Source organism: Marmota monax, unplaced genomic scaffold (genome assembly GCF_021218885.2).
Source record: "Marmota monax isolate L192 unplaced genomic scaffold, Marmota_monax_Labrador192_F-V1.1 WCK01_AAM20220418_F8-fsc00201, whole genome shotgun sequence".
Taxonomy (NCBI): domain Eukaryota; kingdom Metazoa; phylum Chordata; class Mammalia; order Rodentia; family Sciuridae; genus Marmota; species Marmota monax.
Genome location: NW_026695150.1, coordinates 1510511 through 1531500, shown reverse-complemented (window position 1 = coordinate 1531500; position 20990 = coordinate 1510511). Strand labels below are relative to the sequence as shown.

General features: G+C 41.9%; 1 protein-coding gene across 1 annotated transcript in view; it reads left to right on the top strand.

The window, feature by feature from the left end:
• The window catches only part of Bcl2 (BCL2 apoptosis regulator), a 167103-nt gene that overhangs the window by 55263 nt on the left and 90850 nt on the right, over positions 1–20990 (top strand). The window lies entirely within an intron of this gene.

Sequence of the window (20990 nt, the reverse complement as noted above, 5' to 3'; positions counted from 1 at the left end):
CTTAGTCCCTGCACAGGCTCGTTTGCAGTTCTTTGGGGGATCACCTTCTTATCTCTAAATGATGTGCGTGTATACCATTTGTGCCAGTCCAGGGCTGCTGTAACTCAGTACCGTAAACAGCAGGAATGTATTGTCTACCCTCTGGAGGCTGGGAGTCCAAGATCGGGTATCAGCAGGGTAGGCTCCCTTGGAAGTCCTAGGAAGCGTCCTCCTGCCTCTTCTGTTTCTGGTGTTGGCCATCAATCCTTGGGGTTCCTTGGCTCACCCCATGTCTCTGTCTTCCACTTCTTAGGAGGACTCATTCATAGTGGCCTAGAGCCCACTTGTGACCTCATTGTAATATCCTGGGCAAAGACCCCATTTCCAAATAAAGTCACATTCCCAGGTACCAGGCACTTGATCATGTCTTTTGAGGGGACACTATAAACCCATAGCATCAGTGTTTCTCAGTTTATAAACATGTGACTCTGTTGTCTTCTTTTAAGATAATGAGGGTTCTCTTCCTTATTCAGCCATCTCTTCCCCCAAGCCTCTTCCCTCCATTTGTGTCCCTAACTCAAAGGGCATTGCTTACACTCATGCAAAATCCTCACACCCTCATCTTATATTCCGCTGACCATAGAGAACCTTGCTAAATGACCCGTTAAAACATGAGAACATTAGCTCCTCCACCCTCCTGCCCACCTCCCCCCAGCCTCTGTCAGCCAGGGCCAAGGTGGGTAACACCTGTGTTCTTTTTTTCCTTACCATAATGGCTAATTCTCTGTTATTTATCCTCTGGTGCAGAATCAATACTTGACTATAGCTTCTACAGAACTGGAACACCAATAGTATTTTCATTCCTTATTGTTATGACCCAAATGTATTGGGTTACCTTGCCTTTTTGCATGCTCTTTGGGTTTTAATTAAAATTCTTAATTCTGCTTGCAGAATGGCAATATAATTTCTGTTTGTATAGTACCTTAGAATCTACATTTCCTTTGATTTTAGATGGAAGCCTACTTTCCTAGCTCTGAATTTGGGAATTCCATTTATTAGTACATCTTGAAATTCTCTTGAATTACATATTGAAATGATGCGTTGTGTCCTATGAAACATTTGATCACATGGATCTCTGCTCTTTATGAGTTTTTAGCATAAGGTAACTGAGGTAGTACTGACCAAACTTTTGGGTTTCAAAACTCTTTGTTTCCTTTTTCTATGCAGAAATACTTTTTATTTCTTATGGCTTTTATCTGTGCATTATGATCATACATATTCATATTTCATTGTGACATATTTATGCATGCACATAATGTGATTTGATCAATCTCATTTCCCTAGTACCTCTTCTTTCCCTTGCCTCCTCCTTCCCCCTGATTTATTTTCTCTACTCCACTGGTCTCTCCTTTCTATTATTGCTTTTTTAGTTGGTGCATTATAATTACATATAAAAGTGGGATTCACAATAAATGGGATGGAATCTTCTTCTTCTCAACAAAGCAAACAATGACATGTTTGCCACCTGCACCTCAGATAGAGCATTAGTCTCCAGAATACATAAAGAACTCAAAAAACTTAACATCAAAACCCCCCCAAAACCAAATAACCCAATTAACAAATGGGCTAAGGAACTGAACCCAATACTTCACAGAAGAAGAAATAGAATCCATCAACAAATACATAAAAAAAATGTTCAACATCTCTAGCAATTAAAGAAATGCAAGTCAAAACTACTCTAATATTTCATTTCATTCCGGTCAGAATGGCAATTATCAAGAATACAAGCAACAATAAATGCTGGCAAGGATGTGGGGAAAAAGTACACTCCCTCATTGCTGGTGGGACTGCAATTGGTATAATAACTATGGAAAGCCGTACAGAGATTCCTCAGAAAACTTGGAATGGAACAACCATTTGACCATTCCTCAGCTTATACTCAAAGGAGCTAAAATCAGCATAATGCAGTGATGCAGCCACATCAATGTTTATAGCAGCTCAATTAACAATAGCTAAACTATGGAACCAACCTTGGCTCTCTTCAATAGATGAATGGATAAAGAAAGTATGGTATATGTACACAATGGAATTTCACTCAGCCATAAAAAAGAATGAAATGATGGCAAATTTGCTGGTAAATGGATGGAGCTGGAAAATATTATGTTAAGTAAAATAAGCCAATCCCAAAGAACAAAAGGCCAAATATTTTCTCTGATATTCAGATGCTAATTCACAATGTTGGGGATTGGGAAGACTAGAGGTACTTTGGATTAAATAGAGGGAAGTGAAATGAGGGGAGGGAGTATGGGGTAGGAAGGATAACAGAATGAACTGGACATTATTACCTCTGTGCATGTATGATTACATGACTAATGTAACTCTACATCATACACAACCAGAAGAATGAGAAGTTATACTCCATTTATGTATGATGTGTCAAAATGCATTCAACTGTCATGTATAACTAACTATAACAAAAAAGAGGGATTTGCATATGGAAGTCAGAGAGATAAAAAAGAAATTTAATGAAACTAGAAGGGAGACCAATAAAGGAGAGGAAGGGGATCACCAGGGAGGGAGGAGGGAAGGGAGGGGGAGTACTGGAGAATAAAATTGACCAAATTATGCTTCTTCCACCCATTTTCTAACTCTAAAGACCAATGCAGAGAGGCTAACTTCTTATTTTGCCAAATCGGGATGTTAATAAACCAGGTATTTTTTTTTTACTCCTACTGGTAAAATAATATTTAACACAAAATAATGGCAATGACAAAATATTGGAATAAGCTACACGATTTTAAAATAGGATGAAATAAACCCTGAAAAAAACCTGCTTTCCTTATTTTTTCCCATTTGGTGTAAACTGATGAAAACAGTCTGAAGGAGGATCAGCCTTGGTTGGCAGATATGTATTTGATTTTAATAGATGGAGTACATGACTGTTAATTACCCACACCTGTTCTGTGTACAATTAAGTTGATTCCATAGGACCTGGTTTGGAAGACCAGGACAAGGGTAGGCTGATTTGGGTTGATTCACACTATTTTGTGACCTCAAACTCCTAAGTAGACCTGGTACCCTTAACTATATACCCTTAGTGCTGGCCAGCTGAGCCATCTCATAAATGTGTGGTGTTGAATCTAAGTGGATACACACAGAGCTGTCACCTTTATAGCAGAACCCTGAGTAAGTCATACTTTAACTCTGTGTTAATTTCTCTTTTCCAAAATATGGTCACCTGTCTGTGCATATGTTACAAAGTCATTTTGTAACTTGAGTTAATAGGACTGGTAAGAAGTAAGCATCCAACCAATACATGATGAAAGCATTTTCAGTCCTCTCTAAACTGAAACAGAATGAGACCACTGATTGTATTTGTCCCATCAAATATATTTGATTAAGGAATCATCAGGTTAAGTTCCTTCTGTCCTTAAAGAACTTGTAGATTGAGACAACACCATTAGTGTTAGTATGTTCACTTGCCACATTCAATTAAATTTAGTTTTTAGAACATGAATGTTTTCAATGTGACATTTTGTGAAATCCCCTCAAATAAGAACAAAATTAATTTCCTTTTAGGGGGTAGGGTCAGAAATGTGGGAGTGTGTGTGTGTAGCCAACCACTGAGGATGTATGGTGGCAGTATACAGCACCCTGCCCTTTCCTAGGGCCACATGCTGTGAAACATTCATTAGGTGATCTTCACAACACCTCTGAGAGGTAGATAGACATTGTTTCCCATGGTTTTTTCACAGGGGAAACCCAGTCAACTGGTTCTTAAACAGTTAGGGTTAAGAAGTGAGTATCCCAAGCGTACCAAGCAACTAACTCAGTTGCAAAGAAAGAAAAGAAATCCAGGCTCTTTAAAGCATGTTACCTTTCGTGGCTGGTAAATGGCATCTCTCCAAGTCCAAATCCTCAACTTTAGGATTTCACACAAGGGCATTTTGGTATTTGAAGACCTGAATGTTCAAATAAATCAGATGTGGTTTTACGAGTTAGAAGTATGGACAGTGTGTCCTGCAAGAGAAATGAGTTAAGATAACAGTTAAGCCCTGGGACATAGGCTGAGCCTGCTAGAGGAGGGAGGGGGCTTTGAAGTATCAAAGTTGGTCTGTTTATCAGAGGTAATGCTTGTACTGAGCTGTCCACGCTGTCACCCCATTTTATTGGTGACTTGTAACATGTATTACAGAGAAGGGCTGGTTAAGAATTCATGGAACTGGAGGGGGTAGCAAGTGGTGTCCTGTACCTGTCTGGCTCCAGTGACTTAACTCGTTTGGACCTCAGCTATGCCATCAGTAAAGGGAGACAATGATGCCAACTGCCAGGCCCTTCCCTTGCAGTGTTTGTCTTCCAAAGGCCCTTAATGGGAATGGGGCTTGCAGTCAGAGACTCTGTTAGATCCATCCAAGGTCCCAGTCTGCGGGTTCTGTACAATCCACAGGCCAGATCTAGGCCCATGTTTTGCAGGTTTGCATCCATGCTTTTCTAAGTTTCCTCTCTGCCCACAGTCCATACGACCTTTGGAAGGCCTCATGCTCTGGCTTTATGTTCTCCTCAGATGGTTTTGTGGAGATCCAGGGAGTGCACTCCCCGTTTGCTGCCAGGAGGGTGCCTTTGACCACCCACAAGAAGATCTGATCTTCATTTCAGTTGAAACCTAATCCTCAGAGTGAAGAGTGAGGGCAGGACTGCTACATCTGGCATCTTTTTCATAATCCATATTTTGAATACATGTATTAATTTATAATACAAACATTTGGCACTTCAAATAACATTGGGCTATTAAAAACTGGCCTTGATAATCATGACCCCAATTAAGAAGCGCACTCTTCAAAGGAAGATGGGTGCCGTCTAAGCACGCTCTCGCTTTGGTACAGTCATGTTGCACATGGCCATTGTTAAAAGCAGAAAAGCCACCAGGCAGGCATCCCTTTATCTCCCAAGCAAACATTCTCCGTAGTGGGGAGTTTGTTGTACATAAAAGGAAGCTTTTTCTGGTGCGGAAGCTTTCCAAACAAATTTCGACTCCTGAAAGTCAAGACCGAAGAAAGAATAATTTGAGCAAGCTTTCAGTGGGTGGAAGATAAACACTAACTTTATGTGCATGTCAAGAACGTAAAAGACACAGGTGGGAAATGATCCTCCTCGATAAGAGAGGACTGCTTAGCGGATGGAAAGAAAGAAAGCACAGAGCCGTTTTTGGCATTGGAACTGTGCAAGTCCAGAATTTCTTTTCTTTTTTTTTTCTTTCTGGTTAACTGCTCATAGCCACAAGTATGTATATTATTTCCTTCTTGCCCACAATTTACTGAGAATCATCTTTCTAATATACTGGGGAATCCCAAATAAAAATCTTGTTTTTCTAAAAACAGACAAGTCTTTTAACTCTAGCAATTAAATTATTCATATCTAGATCATAACAGAAATAAGCAAATTCCTAGAATAGCAGTCTCTCATGTCCATCTCAAGGAGCACACCCCATCCCACCCTCGTGTGTACTGTAAATGGCTTAGGGTGTTAGGGCGGGAGCTTTGCACTGATCACTGGTGTTTGCAAACAGGATTCAGAAACTTTGGAGGTCTCTCTGGTGACTGGGTTGTGCCATGTAGGTAGTGGTAGGATTACAGAATATTTTAACCCTTTCTGCATGTTGCAATATAGTCTTATGTTAGAAATGACTTCTAATTGCTCCGAATACGCTTCTTATCAGCCAGCTTCACAGTTGGTCAGGGTGGTGTCGGCTGTTGGTATGGACTCAAGCCAACTTCCTGGATTCGAAACCCCAGCTCTGCCTTCTTCTACCCAAGGTCTTCTTCCTGGCTCCTTTTCCTCATTTGCAAAGTGTCAAGTAAACAACACCTTTCTCTTAGGGTCCTTGTGAGCTTTGAGGGAACGAATGTGAGCCAAGTGCTTAGAATGGCACCTGGTGCATAATAAATGCTGCATACGTGGGAGGTGCATAATGAGGAGACAAACCCACACTGTGTGCATCCTCGGGATAATTTTAGTTACCATTAAAATATGTTTTTGTTTTTAGAGTCGGTTTCTGTTGTCTGTGTGTTCACTTAAATCAGGTCTGAAACAGCAGATGCTCGGCAGCCATTCATTTTGCCCATTCTTCCTCCTGCCTTTCTGCCTGCTGCCTCTTATAACCCTGATCCAGATCTGATGCATTTATCTGTACACCAGTCTCCTGGGCGGAACTGGTGCAGGACCGACCCTAACACATTGGCTTGAATATGGAGGAAGTAAAAAATGCTATTTTTTTTTAATAAGAGCACCCCCCCTAAGACATGAGGGCATATGCAGAAAGTGAATAAATGAAGGGAGTTTGGAATGTTAATAAGAAAAGAAAGTGCTGACTTTCAATTTGCTTTCAATTAACTTAAAGCAAATCTTCTGCCAGATAAGCCATGACATAAATATGCAAGATTCAACAAGTTCTGTTTCTTTGTAAATATTCACCCCTTCATCATTTCTAATACTCTTAATGAATAAAAATCTCATTGATGTCTTTTTTTTTCTTTTAAGATAGCAAGAAGATTAGCATTTTATGTTTTGAGGAGCAAAAGATCAGTAGAGACATAAAGACACGAAGTCTTGTAACTTGTTTTGGTTTTATTTTCTAGATCGTAAATCTAATGCTAAAGTTCATTACTTACGACTGACTGAAAATTGTGCCTTGACAGTCAAATATAAAATACCTTTCTTAAAACTTTTTTCCCCATAAGCTTATACAGTTAGCATTGTCTTTTAAATATTAAAATTAAAAATCTCCCCCTCCACCAATATTGAGACTTCATGGTATCCATAAGCCTGGATATTCCATGTTATTTACTGTAATGAGCAACATAAATTCTTCCTTGCCAGTATTTTACTTATTTTGATTATTTGTATATTTTTTTAATTACCATTATTTTTTGCTCATTGGCTTTTTGTTGTTGTTTTAAATACTTTGCTTGGACTTTTGGACCCCAGGTTTGCATTAGAAATTCTCCAAAAGACAGTAATTTCATAAATAGTATTCAAAATACCTAAAAAGTAAAGAGGTTTGAATTTTCAAGTGAGCTTGATTATGGAAGGATGGAGATAAAAAAGAATATTCAATTACCAATTATCCCTGCAGAAAGTTCCCATTCCCCATGAGGATCATGGCACTTTGGAATAGTACATTTTGTGGATGAAATGAAAATGTCCTGCCCCTATGACCACCTCCACCAACAGCACCCTACTCACTGGGCTTCTGCCCATTCATGATTTCATGAAAAATAGCCAAAATGTATTAACATTTTGCCCAATTGTTAATTGGTCATGCAAAATTTTGTAGACATACTATTTGTAATGCTCAGCCATACCATAACTTAGTTCTTATTATTTTTTTAACGTGATTCATTTTTCATGAGTGGTGAAAATTCATCCTCTTCCCCACATTCACAAATGAGAGAATATTTTGATCTTCCTTGTGGTAGTGATAACGCAGCGCCACCAAAGTTCAGATATGCAAATTCCTGATTTAATATCTAGTTCAGCATGATTTGATCAAGAGCTGCTTTGTTGAGCAGGAGTATGATAGGCTAGCAGGAGTATCAGTTTTGGAGTCAAAGTGTTCTTGGTTCAGATCCTAGTGAGCTTACTTGTTTAGTGGGTGGTTTTGAGTTTCCTGGTCTGTAAAATACCTCCCCCACAGGGTTGTTGAAGAGCTGAGTGGCAGATGTGCGTACAAGTGTTGGGTGTTTGCTGGGTGCTTCGTAAGCGTTGGCTTCCCTTTCTTCTCCTCTGGGGGCCACTGCTGTAACCCCTGTCCACAGAGGGGACAGGAGACAGAGAGGAGTCACTCAAAACCACTCCGTCCTTAATGAGTCAAACACATCGTGTTGTGATATCATAGGCCAATCCCTTCACTATGGGGGACTCTGTTAACTCCTGTGTTAAATTTGGGGTTGACCTTTAATGTATGACTAAACAGTCACAAAAGATCACTTGAGCCCTGACCTTCTGGGAATCTATGATATTGTGAAGCCAAGGGTTCAAGAATAGGAGACGAACAATAGAGTGTTAGGTGGGTAGTAGCTACCACAGTATGTGTGTGTGCATAATATAATACAACATAATATACATACTGTATTCTTACATACACATTCTTATATATATTCACAGTATATTTATAGATTATATATATTCCTTCATAAAGGAAGAATCTGCTGAACTTAGTGACACATTAGATTAGATGTGATTAGACACAAATTAGAAACCCTTCTAAGGTGGCCTTCCCCAGGATGCCCTCTATAAAATACTAGTTCCTGGGAAGGATAGGAGGTGTTCATTGACAAGCATTTCTGAAGACCACGGGGGAAGTGGCTTCTTTCTTGTGGCACCTGGCACAATCCTTACTCCACCCCTGTGCATTGTGATTCCCAAACTGAGGAATGTAGTAATAATTGTATGAAGCATTTCCAAAATTAATTTCGTCTTGGAATCACAGTTATTTTGTACCCAGGTAGCATCTTGCAGGCCCAGTGCTTCACAGGAAAGACTTTGCAAAATGCCACCCTGCTGTTTGAAACCAGGAGTATGGTAGAGTATGGGTGTCATTGACTCCACTAATGAATACGCTGAGCCTCAACCACTGGCAGTGTCCGGGGGAGGCCAGAGGTGGATAAGATCTCATCTTTGCAGAAAGTCTTGCAACATACCCCAAGTGTGTCATTGTCCTGCAGCTAAGAGCTAGCATGCTTTGGGGGCAACAGGATCCTACCAGATTGTTGATTCAGAATCAGTTGAGACAATATCCTGAGAGAGCCAGCCCTGGTTTCTGCCTTGGATGTGTTTAATTCTTGTTTCTCTGATAAAGCTTTGACAATTAGCATCCTGTTCACCTCAGAGAACTTCTGTAGATAAAACAAACCTCAGGTGGCTGGCGTTAAACTAGTGGGAAGTTTCTCTGGAGTACGCAGCCTTCCGACTTCCACATCTACACTTGGATTTAAAATCAAAATAGAACCTGAGGGAGGAGCCTGAGAAACGGAACTATGGGCACAGGCAACCCCCCTTTTTTATGAGGGAAGGGGTATCCCAGTGTTGGTTGAAACAGATGGCATAATCTGTATCTTTATTTCTTATTGATAAAATACAGACAGGAGGCCCGATGGCCTTTCCCCTGGCTGCTCTCTCTGTGGGCTATTTCACCACTGGATTTTCCTGCCTGTGGGGCCTTTGGAAACATTTTGGCAGGTTGAGCAGTTATTTTGCTCATGTTGTGAGTAGCATTTCTCTGACCTTTTGTTATTTACTGAAACAGTCCAGCCTGTTTTCTTTTAAGAGAAGCGTGAAGTGAAGGGGGGGTCACTCAGCACATGCTGACTTTGGTGTCAGAAGACTAACTTTTGGGCGGCTTGGCTCCACGTACACTTTTAAAGCTGAAGGGTCAATGGCCTCCTTGTTTCTTATTCTTGCGATTTTTAAAGGAGTCTTTGGGGGATTCTTTTTTTTTTCTCTCTCTCCTTGCTAAAGCAGATGCATGTGAGGTTAGTAATTTACTTGAAGCACTTCACCACATCTGAAAACACAACCCGCTGTGAGTCGTTTCGTGACGTCCCGAAGTCTCACCTTTTTGAGCGGTGACATGACATGTTTCAGGGGAGGAAAGCTTGACGCTAGACAGCTTGGTGACATGGTGACAGGGCAGTCCTCACACCTGGCCTCTTAAAACGCTGTGGGCCGAGTCAATGGAGATAATGACAACATAGAAGACGGCCTTCCCAGGTCACACAGCCTGGCTTAGGGGACTCCCTCTCCCTTGTTCTCTGCCTGCCTGTGTTCAGAGAACCCATCTCCCGGATGCTTTTCTTGATGAAAGCCTCCACTCAGTACGGGCTGACTTAGAAGAGTAAAAGAAACATTCAGATTGGATTACATCCTTGAAGATGAAGGCGGTGCCTGTGGGTGTATTTAGTTTGTTCCTCTCTCCTCATCCATCTCCTTACCTACTGATGTCTTTCTATCTCAGACAGAAACCTTCAGCAGGAATCAGACCTTTGTGTTGGGAACCTATAGGACTTGGATTTAGTGGATTGTGTCGAAGACACTGCTCAAATATGTCATGTTCATTCTCTTAGCTAGACATAAAATGGTCATCGCATACCCACACTAGTGTGGATGATGATTAATTAAGGCTGAGTGTGATTTAATAAAGATCTCTGTGTTTGAGGATTACCATATTCTCATAATGGGCCATGACTTTGGAGATGTTTCATTCATCTCTTCAGTCAGTCAACAAATACCTTACTGTCCTCAGCTCTGGGGACACAGTCATGCACCAAAGAGACGAAACTTCTCATGGTGTTCATAGTGGAACGCAGAGATACAGACAATAAGTAGTAAACCCCAAAATAAGGTCATGGTTTGTGCCAGAAAGGATGGGGTGGGGAGTGACGGGGGAGGGCGAAGACTGGTTTAGAGTCTGAACTAAGGAGTTGCTTTGGCCAGGGACGCATAAGATGAGGAGCCAGCCGTGGAAATCCTAGTGTAAAATTTATGGACACAGAAGGAAGAGCAAAGTCCTGGACCAAGTTGTATTCTCCTTTCTTCCCTCTTTCTTATCAAAGGACCTCATGTAGATGTTTGTCACTTAGGGATTACTCCTTAAACCTTTAGGTCATGGGCAACACCCATGAAACACAGAAAGGTACTGTCTTGACGGAATGCTGGTTCGCGAGCAGGACCTGGTGAGCTCAGGAGGAACCTTTCAGAAGCCTGGTTATCCCTCCCCACCCCATCTCCATGGCTGTCATGTTCATAGGCCTATGTTTTATAGATCAGAACGTATGTTGACATCATTTCTTAGAGAAAGGCAATAGGAAACACTTAAAAATGCCACGTCTGGAGAAGAGAGGCCGCAAGGGCTTCGGAAACAATCAGGCCAGGTTGGACAAGCGGCTGTCAATCACTTAAATCCTCACAGAGCTTTCCAAATAACTTTTAACCTGTTATTTTAAAACAATTATAGACTCATAGGAAGCAACAAAAGGAGTGCAGGAAGGTCCACGCGTGCCCTTCCCCCAGCTTCCCCCGGGGGGTAACACTTTGCCTAACTCGAGTGTATAGGGTCCCCGATGGAGTATGTGCATCACCCACACCAGGAAATTGAAATTAGTATCATCTCCAGGCCTACTTCAGATTTCACCGGTTTTGACTCAGTTGTGTGTGTGTGTGCACGTGTTGCTCACTGTCCAGGTTCCTGTGGTTCCTCTGCCGTCGGGTGGAGTATCCGTCACTACCAAGAAACCCTCTTGTCTCATGGCACTTTGTGTTTGAAAGACAGCAGCAGATGCTCTCCAGCTTTTAGTCTTCATCTTCTGGATGAATCTGTAGTGAGAGAGGTTGGACAAGAGTCTGCGCTCTGTTGCTTGGTTCGGCTGCCATAAACTGACGTGCAAATGGAATTCCTTGGTCTGACTTACGAGAAGACCTCATGCAAGCCCAGAAGGAACAGAACACAGAATTGCATTAGTGACCCTGACCCCATTCTGGGAGCTCAGCAGTTGGTACCAGCAGCGAGGCCTCAGCAGTCTACCTCTAAGAGCCCCTTTCTGGTGCCACGTAACTTGAGGACTTAATCATTTCTATGGGGCATTTTCTACAGAGTTTCTAGAAGATGGCTGAGAAAACAAACACCAGTAAGGGGTTAACAGGTTACCTGAAGAGTGAGTGCATTCCTTGTAGAAAACAGAACAAATAATAGAAAAATACTCCTTTGTGTGCGGAGGCAAGGAACCTTTTGCACGTGCAAAAGTTCGCTGTGAGAACTTTAGGTGCAGGCTGAAATGGAAACACGCTATAAACAGATGGAGGGAGAGACAACAGATTTAAGGGAAAACATCTGTCTGCTGAATCTGACATCCAAGAGCTGCATCTGTGGCCTAGGATCAATCTTGTAATGCTTAAAAAAGGAATGCAAAGGGGCCCAAAACAGGCTCTGGAAGTTTCTTTCTTTCCTCGAGATTTTTCTGGTTGCTCTGCTCAGAATGCCACAGGGGCTGATGAAATGAACTCTTGTGGTCCCCTTTCTCGATGCTGAGTAGCATCCTTAGACGTTAACTTTAGAATGATAGATTGAAAAGACATTTTACCTGTATTTGTTCTAAGCACACCCATCCGAGGGGCCCATATATTTTGCCAAATGAAACCACGGAAGATCTTGGGTTGGACTCCAAGAATTTTGCATTTCAAATAGAAGTGTTCAGTAGTAACGAAGTTGGAAGCCAGAAGAAAGGAGTATATAATGTTCTCCTGAAGCCTCAGAGGAGGTGAAGAGCATCTATCTCAGTGCTGGCTGAGTTGGTCACAGTCATCCCTAGATGTACTCACTATATTTTCTCTTCATGCCATTTGTCTGCATCCTGTAGACACAGCCTAAGAGGCTAAGTTGAAAGGAATTTGAGGTCAACTGTTCTCCATGGACAGGTCAGTCCTGAATTTCTCAGAGGGAAAGAAAAAGAGGGTGATGCATGGTCACCCCTGCCCCTGTATCGACCTTCCTCATCGAGTCTTCACAGTGGGATGCCAATAAATTTATAATTCATTCTTGGGGACTTTTCCCCTGAAGAACTTAAGCGACCCAATCCATGTTACCTGAAGATTGTCATAACTGGAATGTGAGGGTTTGTCCTAGATGACCGTAAGTAACCTTTTGGGGAATTTCACAATATCCCATATCCTCATAGCTCCCTTTCACTGCCTTCTCTGCATCTGGTCCCTCTTTTAAATCGTGTCTTTATTTTGATATAAAATCTTATGCTGAACAAAAGATTCCCAAGTGCCATTGCCATATATGTTTGAGGCAATTTGAAATTTAACTGATATGAAATAAGCTTGTATAAACGATGGCACTTGAGATCCCCGGTGCTGTGGCTGATTTGGGGGCAGAATGGCTGCATTTTGAGCAGGGTGGGGGTAGACGGCCTAATGAGGGCTCACTGGTAATGTGGCAAGACTGGAGGATAGGAAACGCAGCAGAGAGGGACCAAGGACCAGCTGGCACTGGAGTGTTGGGGCAAAGGGACAGAGGGCGAGGGCTGTCTCGTCGGGCCAGGGTGGCAGGCGGTGACGTGGAGTTTTTTATCAGATTCTCATTGCTGATCTTCATTGCTGTTTGTCCCGCTATTGAGATTCTGTCATGTGCGTTGTGGCTGGTGCTTTCCAGAAATCATCCAGCAAAGGAGTGTCTTCTGCATTAGTAACCTTGGGAAGAGGGTTAACAGGAAAATCAGAGAGCAGATGGTCTGGTAGAGAGTGGGACCTTTCCTTCCCTCTTTCCAAGGGAGTGTCAAATGCAGGGTGACGCTGCTGATGACGAAGTTCCACTGAGATCTCATCAGACCTGGTTATCTTGATGGTGGTGATGATGCAAATGGTAAGACAAGGATTGTTCCTTTGGCATACAATATACAAGGGACCATGAAATATTCTTGGTAGAACAGCTATTTTCCTGTTCTTTGTTTCTTAGTGGCCTCATTACTACAGAGTTTCAAAATAACACTTTACAATATATATTTTTTGCACTTTACCTAATTATTGAAAAACATAGATGCCATGTGAAAATTTAATATGCTGAGATTAAACATAAATATCATGGGCCAGAGGTCAGAAAATGATGGTCGAAAGAGGATTGGAAGTTTGAAGCCAGCCTCAGCAACTTAGTGAGAGCCTATCTCAAAACAAAACATTTTAAGGGTCAGGGATGAAGCTCAGTGGTAGAGCATCCCTGGGTTCAATCCTTAATACTGCAGAAATGAATAATCGATTTGACTTAATTTAAAAAACAGTGTCCCATAGATCCAGTCTTGCTCTCCTCTTGGTTTTTTTTTTTTTTTTTTTGCGGGGGGGGGGGGGGGGCTGGGGATTGAACCCAGGGCCTTATGCATGAGAGCCAGGTATTCTACCAATTGAGCTATATCCCCAGCCCCTCACCCCTTGTTTTTGTAAATAAAGTTTAATTGGAACATAGCCATGCCTATTGGTTTATGTACTGTCTATGTCTGCTTTCTGACTACAACAGCAGAGCTGAGTAATTATGATAGAGATAATATTGCTAAAAAAACATTTTCTACTTGGTCCTTTGTTGAGAAAAAAACACCAACTCCTGATACGTTCTCATGAAAATCATTCATTCATCTGTTCATTACTTTAATGGCACCAACTCTGTTAATGATGCTGGGGAACATAAAGACGAATCTAGCATTCTCTCTCATGCACAAGGATGTACGGACCCAGGTTGGCAGCCCTGTGACCAGGCAGAGTGCAGCACACGTGACAGACGAGAAATAGCGAAAAGGCTGCGAGGGCCCCTGGCAAGGGGAAGGAATTAGAATATGCCCAAGGATGCTGTTTCCATAATTGCAGCTCACAGGAACTTCATGAGGAACAAGAGTCACTTCCTTCATGGAATTTTATAAATTGTAGGATCCAAAGGGTGGAAATGATTTAGGATATTACTGTGTGTCCAAATGTCTTTATCTGGATGGATGTTTCCTCTGTAACTATGGGGATAATCATATTTATAGAAAATGTTCGAAGAGTTGAAGGAAGCTTCCTTCTTCAGGGTGGGAAAATAGAGGGAATTCCTTTTCTTTTCCACTGATTGTTCATGCAACGAATAATAAATGCCATGGTTCTCCAAAAAGAGGTAAGACCCTATCTTGTGGGATAAGTCCTCAAATATCAAAGGGGTTAAAAAACAAGATAAGATTATAGAACCCATACTGTGAAACAGCATGACTCGGTGACAGTTACATGTCCTTCTTCTCCAGAATGCCATGTGTGTAAGTGTGACCTGAGCTCTTGGCAAATTCTGTTGGCCTGTTGAAACCCTTGACGGGTGCAGCCCCTACCCTGGGGAGATTCCATGCAGGAAGCCTGCTCAGTTCTTCCCGCTGTAATGAATGTCTGTCTCAGGGTTCATGCCTTGTATGATTTTTGTATCACCAATAGTTAATCATTTTGTGTTTTTCAAATATCTATTGAATTAACTTGAATTGGATACAGAGACGCCATGCCTCCAAAAAAATCTAGGTGGCTGATTTGGTAAAGGATTCTAGAATTTCAGGTTAATTTAAGAGTGAAATGAGTTGCGTTCTATTTCCAGCAGGGTATCAAGATTGTTGGCCAAATTCCAACCACTTATTCTTTATATTTTATACCAATAAAGGTACAAAAGGGACTGCAGTGTAGTTGGGTCTTAGAGTGCAATCCTATGAGGTTTTGCCCGCAGAAGCATAATATTTTGACTGATAAAGTGAGCCTGTTTGGTGAGAAAGCTACTGAAAGAAAATATCAGGCCTTCACTTGGGTAATTTAAATGTTTTAGAAAGCGCCAAGCCCAAATATTTCATGAGTTTCCTCCTTCATGAGTCGGAGAGCCCCTACAGTGAGCCATCTGGCCGTGTCTACAGGGGGGCCCCAGTCTCCCCTTACCAGGCAGAACATACCAGCCTGGCTGCAGTGCTGTTTGGTACCTTGTGAACAGCCTGGTTGCCAGTAGACCAGAGGTTGCCCCAATAGAGCGTAAGAGGGACAGAGTCCAGAAGTTCATCTTGTGGTCCCCTCTTCCTCCTAGAACCAGAAAAGGGGGATCCAGCCCTCTGTGTGTGAAGAACACACTTCAGGGCACTCACTGACAGACAGGTAGAGTTACTGCATACACATCGAGGGCTGTATTATATCAACACTGTCTAAATAAACATCGACTCTGCCGTCTCCTTCAAGTCCCGCCATGTATTTATGAATGGAATCGCTTCATCATTTTCCTTTAATGTCAGTAACAGGGAAGTCAGAAGGCATTAGCTCTAAAATGGGGAAGGAGCCCTGCAAATACATACATTTCCAGCCAGCTGCAGCAGTAACCAGCAAACAGAATTACTTTCCCCGTCGACACGGGCCCCATCCCTGTGGGATTTTTCGTGAGTTTCTGATTTATAAGGATCACTTTTGAAGACCTAGAAATGCTTAGGTGCGATTGAATTACTGATTGTTCTCTGCTCGTGTTTTCACTGGAGTCTTTCTGGAGGGCCGCTGATTCCGTCCCATTTCAAGCGCTCGGTGGCATGAACTCACTTGGGTTCTGCCCACATCACTGCATTCCTGGGATGCCGTTCACAGGCCTTAGCAAGATCATCTGACAGCCGCCTGTGAGGTCAACGAACTTTATCCATAATTAAACACTCAGAGTTAGGAGGATTCTTTTTTTTTTTTTCCTTCTTCTTCCCTGAGAAGCGGGAAAAGAATACAAGTTAAACTGCCCTCCATGCCTGGGTAAAAAGTTATGTGGAGTCATCGGGCTAGTTTCACATGATTTAATGCTGAACCGAGTCTGAAAGTGATTGCATCCTCTGCTGGGCCCCACAGAACAGTCACCACCCACACTGTTTATTCAGACTGGGATCTTGGCCATTTGGGGTTTAAGCCAGAAGAAAGGGGGAAAAAAAACCAACCCTGGAATGAACGCTTTTGAAACTCTGTATTCTCGATGAAATGGAGCCAAGGATTCTTTTAAAAATCTATTTAAAATCAATTACTGGGATCATATTTTCATTTACGATGGATTGTTAGCAACAGCTAATTTTCTGTTTTCACCCAGATTCGGAGTTTCGGATAGATATTCCAGCACTGGAATTGTCCCCCTGTTTTGCCTGAGTGTCTGATGCTACCAGCAAACTATGTGTGGGCAATTGGGCAACCCTGACCTTTGACCAGTTTTCCATAAAAGAACAAGGAGAGGTGTGAGGAGGAGAGGGACAGAGTGAAAACAAGGCTGGGCTGCAGTAAGGAAGCAGGCAGGAGGGGAAGAGGAGCAAGAATCCCAGGCCTGGGAGAGCGGCCTGGGCCACCTCGTCCATCTGTCTCCAGTCAGGGCTGCAGAAAATCATCTGGGACATAGGAGGCTGTATCGTAGTTTTAAAGATCTCTAGAGGAGATTCCGGAACCTCCCTTGGTTACCCACCCTGCTATTTAGCAGATCCTCCAGCCAGGAAATTCTCTCTTATTTCCAGCCTGAAATGTGCATGTGGTGGGCTTCAGGGGAGAGTCGCTGGTGGAGACCACTCCCACCTCCCACGGTGTGTTTGCTCCTGCATGGGATGGAGCATATTACTCGATTCTCCATTGGCAGTTACTCCAACCTCCTTCCAGAGGAGTCTGTAGGCTGGGTGAGAGAGAGGGACTGGGCAGGGCTGGGACAGGGCCCGGGGAGCAGCATCGCTGGAGGTTGAACAGGTATGAGGCACTCCTGCTGGTATGTCCTTACCCAGGATGAACAAACAGAGCTGGGACAGGTCCAGAAGTGAGCCTCAAACCACGTGCACAGATTCGATGAGGAAGCTGCTGCTTCAAAATTGAAAACAAAAGAAAAAGAGAAATCCTGAGGAACAGAATGGAGAGTCTAGAATTCCACCAGCTTCAAGGTGGACATCTACATCCTTAGTTTTAAATAAGAGCTAAAAGACAGAGAGAGTAAAGGACAGGTCCCAGACAAGACCTTAGGTCAAGTGTCCCCAAAGGCAGCACCCCGTGCTTAACTCTGAACCCGAAGGATGCTGGCACCACGGCACTGTTCTCACTTCCCCTAGTCTCTTCCTCCTCCTCAGCAATGGCACAGCTCCTCCAAGAGTGAGTGACGGGTTCATTGAGAAGCTGTCAGATGACCAGAGCAGCCTGGCTTCTTCCGTTTTTTTATTGAATTATGTCATCGCCCTTCCTAAGGCTGCGGTTTGTTCCAGAAAGGAAGAAGTCCTCTCCTGCTTCATCTGTCTGCCCTACGCTGTTCCCTGTGGAGATGTGGAGGGAAGATGCTGTGAGGAGTGAGCCTTCAGGCCCTGGAGCCCTAACCTGGGCCACTGTGCCAGCTCTGTATCCTTCAGCTGCATCATGTGCCAGTTGCTTGATGCAAACACCAGTCCTGCCTGCTTCTGGGGGGCTCCTGATGAATACAGGCATGCATCACCCAAGGGGGTCTGCTCTGAGAGGTGTGTCTGTGAGGTGACTTCATCAGCGTAAATCACCACGCTGATGAGGTTGAGGTGCTCACACAAGCTCAGACAGCTTTGATGTCACTAGGTCACATGATCTTGTGGGGCCACTGGCACATATGTCATCTAGTGTTGATCTGAACATCATCATGAGGTGTATAACTGCATTGATTAATGTCTTTAAAATGTGCAAAGCAGTGTTTTTCATAATGAAACATTTCAAGCAAATAGGAAATAGAACAGCATCGTGAACGCATGTGCATCTGCCATGTTTTGCTCTATCCTTATCCATGTTTGCTTCAGATCTTCCCACCTAGCTTTGCTTGCTAAAAAGAGAAGGTGAGGAAAGAGAAGTAACTCCCTTCTCCCTTCCAGAGTGTATCACAGCGTTGATTTAAAACATGATGCTTATTACCATCAGGCATGGTTTTCTCTTTTACATGTGTATATCCATAAACAATACAAATATGTAAAGTATCTTTCTGTATCTAAATGATGATACCACAGGGTTAGTGTTCTAAGTTCTGTTTGCAGGATTTGTCTGTTGTGAAGCACATTCCTCTATGTATCCCTCTTCCTTTCTGTGTCATATTCTATTGCATGAAGAACATTAAAGTTGTTTCTTGAGGACATTCTAGTTTGGGCTTTCTGATATTCGGACAGTGCTACCACATGTGTTCTGTGCACACTGTGGTCATTTCTCTCAGGTGTGTGGCCTGAAGCAGAGTGATACAGCTAGCATATCTTCAGCTTGCCTGGATGCTGCCAAATCACTCTTGAGAGTTAAAGTACCGGTTTACCTGCCCATTAGTAGGGTCCAAGAATTCCTCTTGCTGCATATTCTCATCAATATGAGCTATAGGAAGTCGTAAGATTGTGCATCTTTTGCAAAGATGGAGCATCTTTCCATTTGATTACTCAACATCAGATTCCTCCTTCCTGTGCTATCTTTTATTCTTTTGTTTCACTTCTTTTCTTATTGATTTATTGGAGTACATAATGTAGGCTTGATACCAATCTCTTGTCCACCATATGCCTGGCAAAGTAATTTCTCTTTGTCTTGTCATTTTGTTAATGGTGGTGTGCTAAAAGTTTTCCTTTCTTTATTTTGTTTTATTCTCCTAGAAAATCTGATCTAGATACTATACTAAATAGTTACCATTTTATAGATGGGATGGTGCATTTTAGTCTGAGTAAATTAAATAAGTTCTAATGTGGCAAATTGTGGGGCTAAGAATCAATTTTCACATTTTTAAAAATTTCCACATTGTTAGAAGCCTTTTTTTTTAAACAGCAAATGTTAGTTAAACCTTCTTTTGTGCCCCACTCTGGTTGCATTCTACCCAGTTCTCCCAGAAGTAACCACTGTGCCCATGTTGTGTGGTTATGTATCTACTGCTGCATTTTCTATGTAGTTATGTGTCATGAACAACACCTAGCATTATTTTGCAAGCTTAAACATTTATAGTATTGTTCTTTGTGAATATTCTTTCTTCAGCTTACTTTATCCCTTGAAATGACGTCTTTGAGATTTATCCTAACTCATTTATGTAGATCCTTTAACTGCTCTATTGTTGTGGACTGAATGTTCATATACCTCCAAAATTCATATGTTGAAACTTTAACTTGCAATGTGATGGATGCTATTGGAAGGGACTTTGTGAGTGAAGCTTTCATTAATTGGATTAGTGATTTTATAAGTCACCCAGAGACCCACCTTTTACCCCTTTTGTCAGTGGGGACACAATGAAGAGGCCATCTATGATCCAGGAAGTGGGTCTGCACCAAATCCAAGTGCCTTGGTCTTGGATTCCCAGCCTGCAGAACTGAGGAATAAATGTTGTCCTAGTCACCCAGTCTATGGTATTTTTGTTACAGCAGCACAAACCAACTAAGACATACATCAATTCTTTTCTATGAGTATATCACGATACATTACTCCCGGTGATGGGAGGAGTTTAGGTTGTTTGCAGTTTGTTACTTTATAAACAGAGCTCTTTTGAACTTCTTTGGACATTTTTCCATGTGGACTTGTTAAGCTTCTCAAAGATACAAAGGGAAGTGGGATTTCTGGGTCTTAGAGTGAAAGCCTGAACTTTGGTGGATGTTACAAATTATTCTCAGTTAATTCCAGAAATAGTGTGAGAGGGTTCTGCTTGTCCTGCATCTTCTCTAGGCTCTAAAGTTTTGCTGATCTGATGGATTGAAGAGGTATCTCATTGTAATATTGATAGATATTTTTCTAGCTATTCTTTAATGATAGTACCTTTAGGCTTTTTTTTAAAAAAAAAACTTTTTTGTTGTTTGAATTTATTTATTTTTCTTCTTGTGTTACCTATTTGTAGACTTAGCTAATTTTTTATGCTTTTTTTCCTTATAGATTATTAAGATAGATATTTGTGTATGATAGATACTTTTTAAAAATCTGCTTTTCTTGGTCTTTAAACATTGCCTTTTTAATATATTTGTATGTTTTTTTAGTTGTAGTTGGACACAATAACTTCATTTTATTTATATTTATGTGATGCTGAGGATCGAACCCAGGGCCTCGCACGTGCAAGGCATGTGCTCTACAACTGAGCCACAACCCCAGCCCCTAAACATTGCTTTTTTGGGGCACTGTTTGTTGTGAAGTAAAGTTTAAAATCAAATGTATCAAAGGTTTTTCTTTCTGCTTTATGGTTTATATGTTTGTGTCATTCCTCAGTCTGATATCATAAAAATAGTGTCTAAAATATTTTTTCCTAAGGGTTGTAAGTTAAATGTAATTCTGTTGGGATTCATTTTTGGATGTAGTAAGAGTTGGATCCCTATTCTTTGCCCATATGGACAGCAGTAGCCCCAGAATCAACATTAAATAGTTCATTCTTTTCTTACACACTGTGTTTGCAGGTATCCTGGCATTTCCCCTAATCTACATCTGCACCAGTACTATAGAGTCTTAATTATGTAGCTTATATATATAAATGTTTGATATCTGGTAGG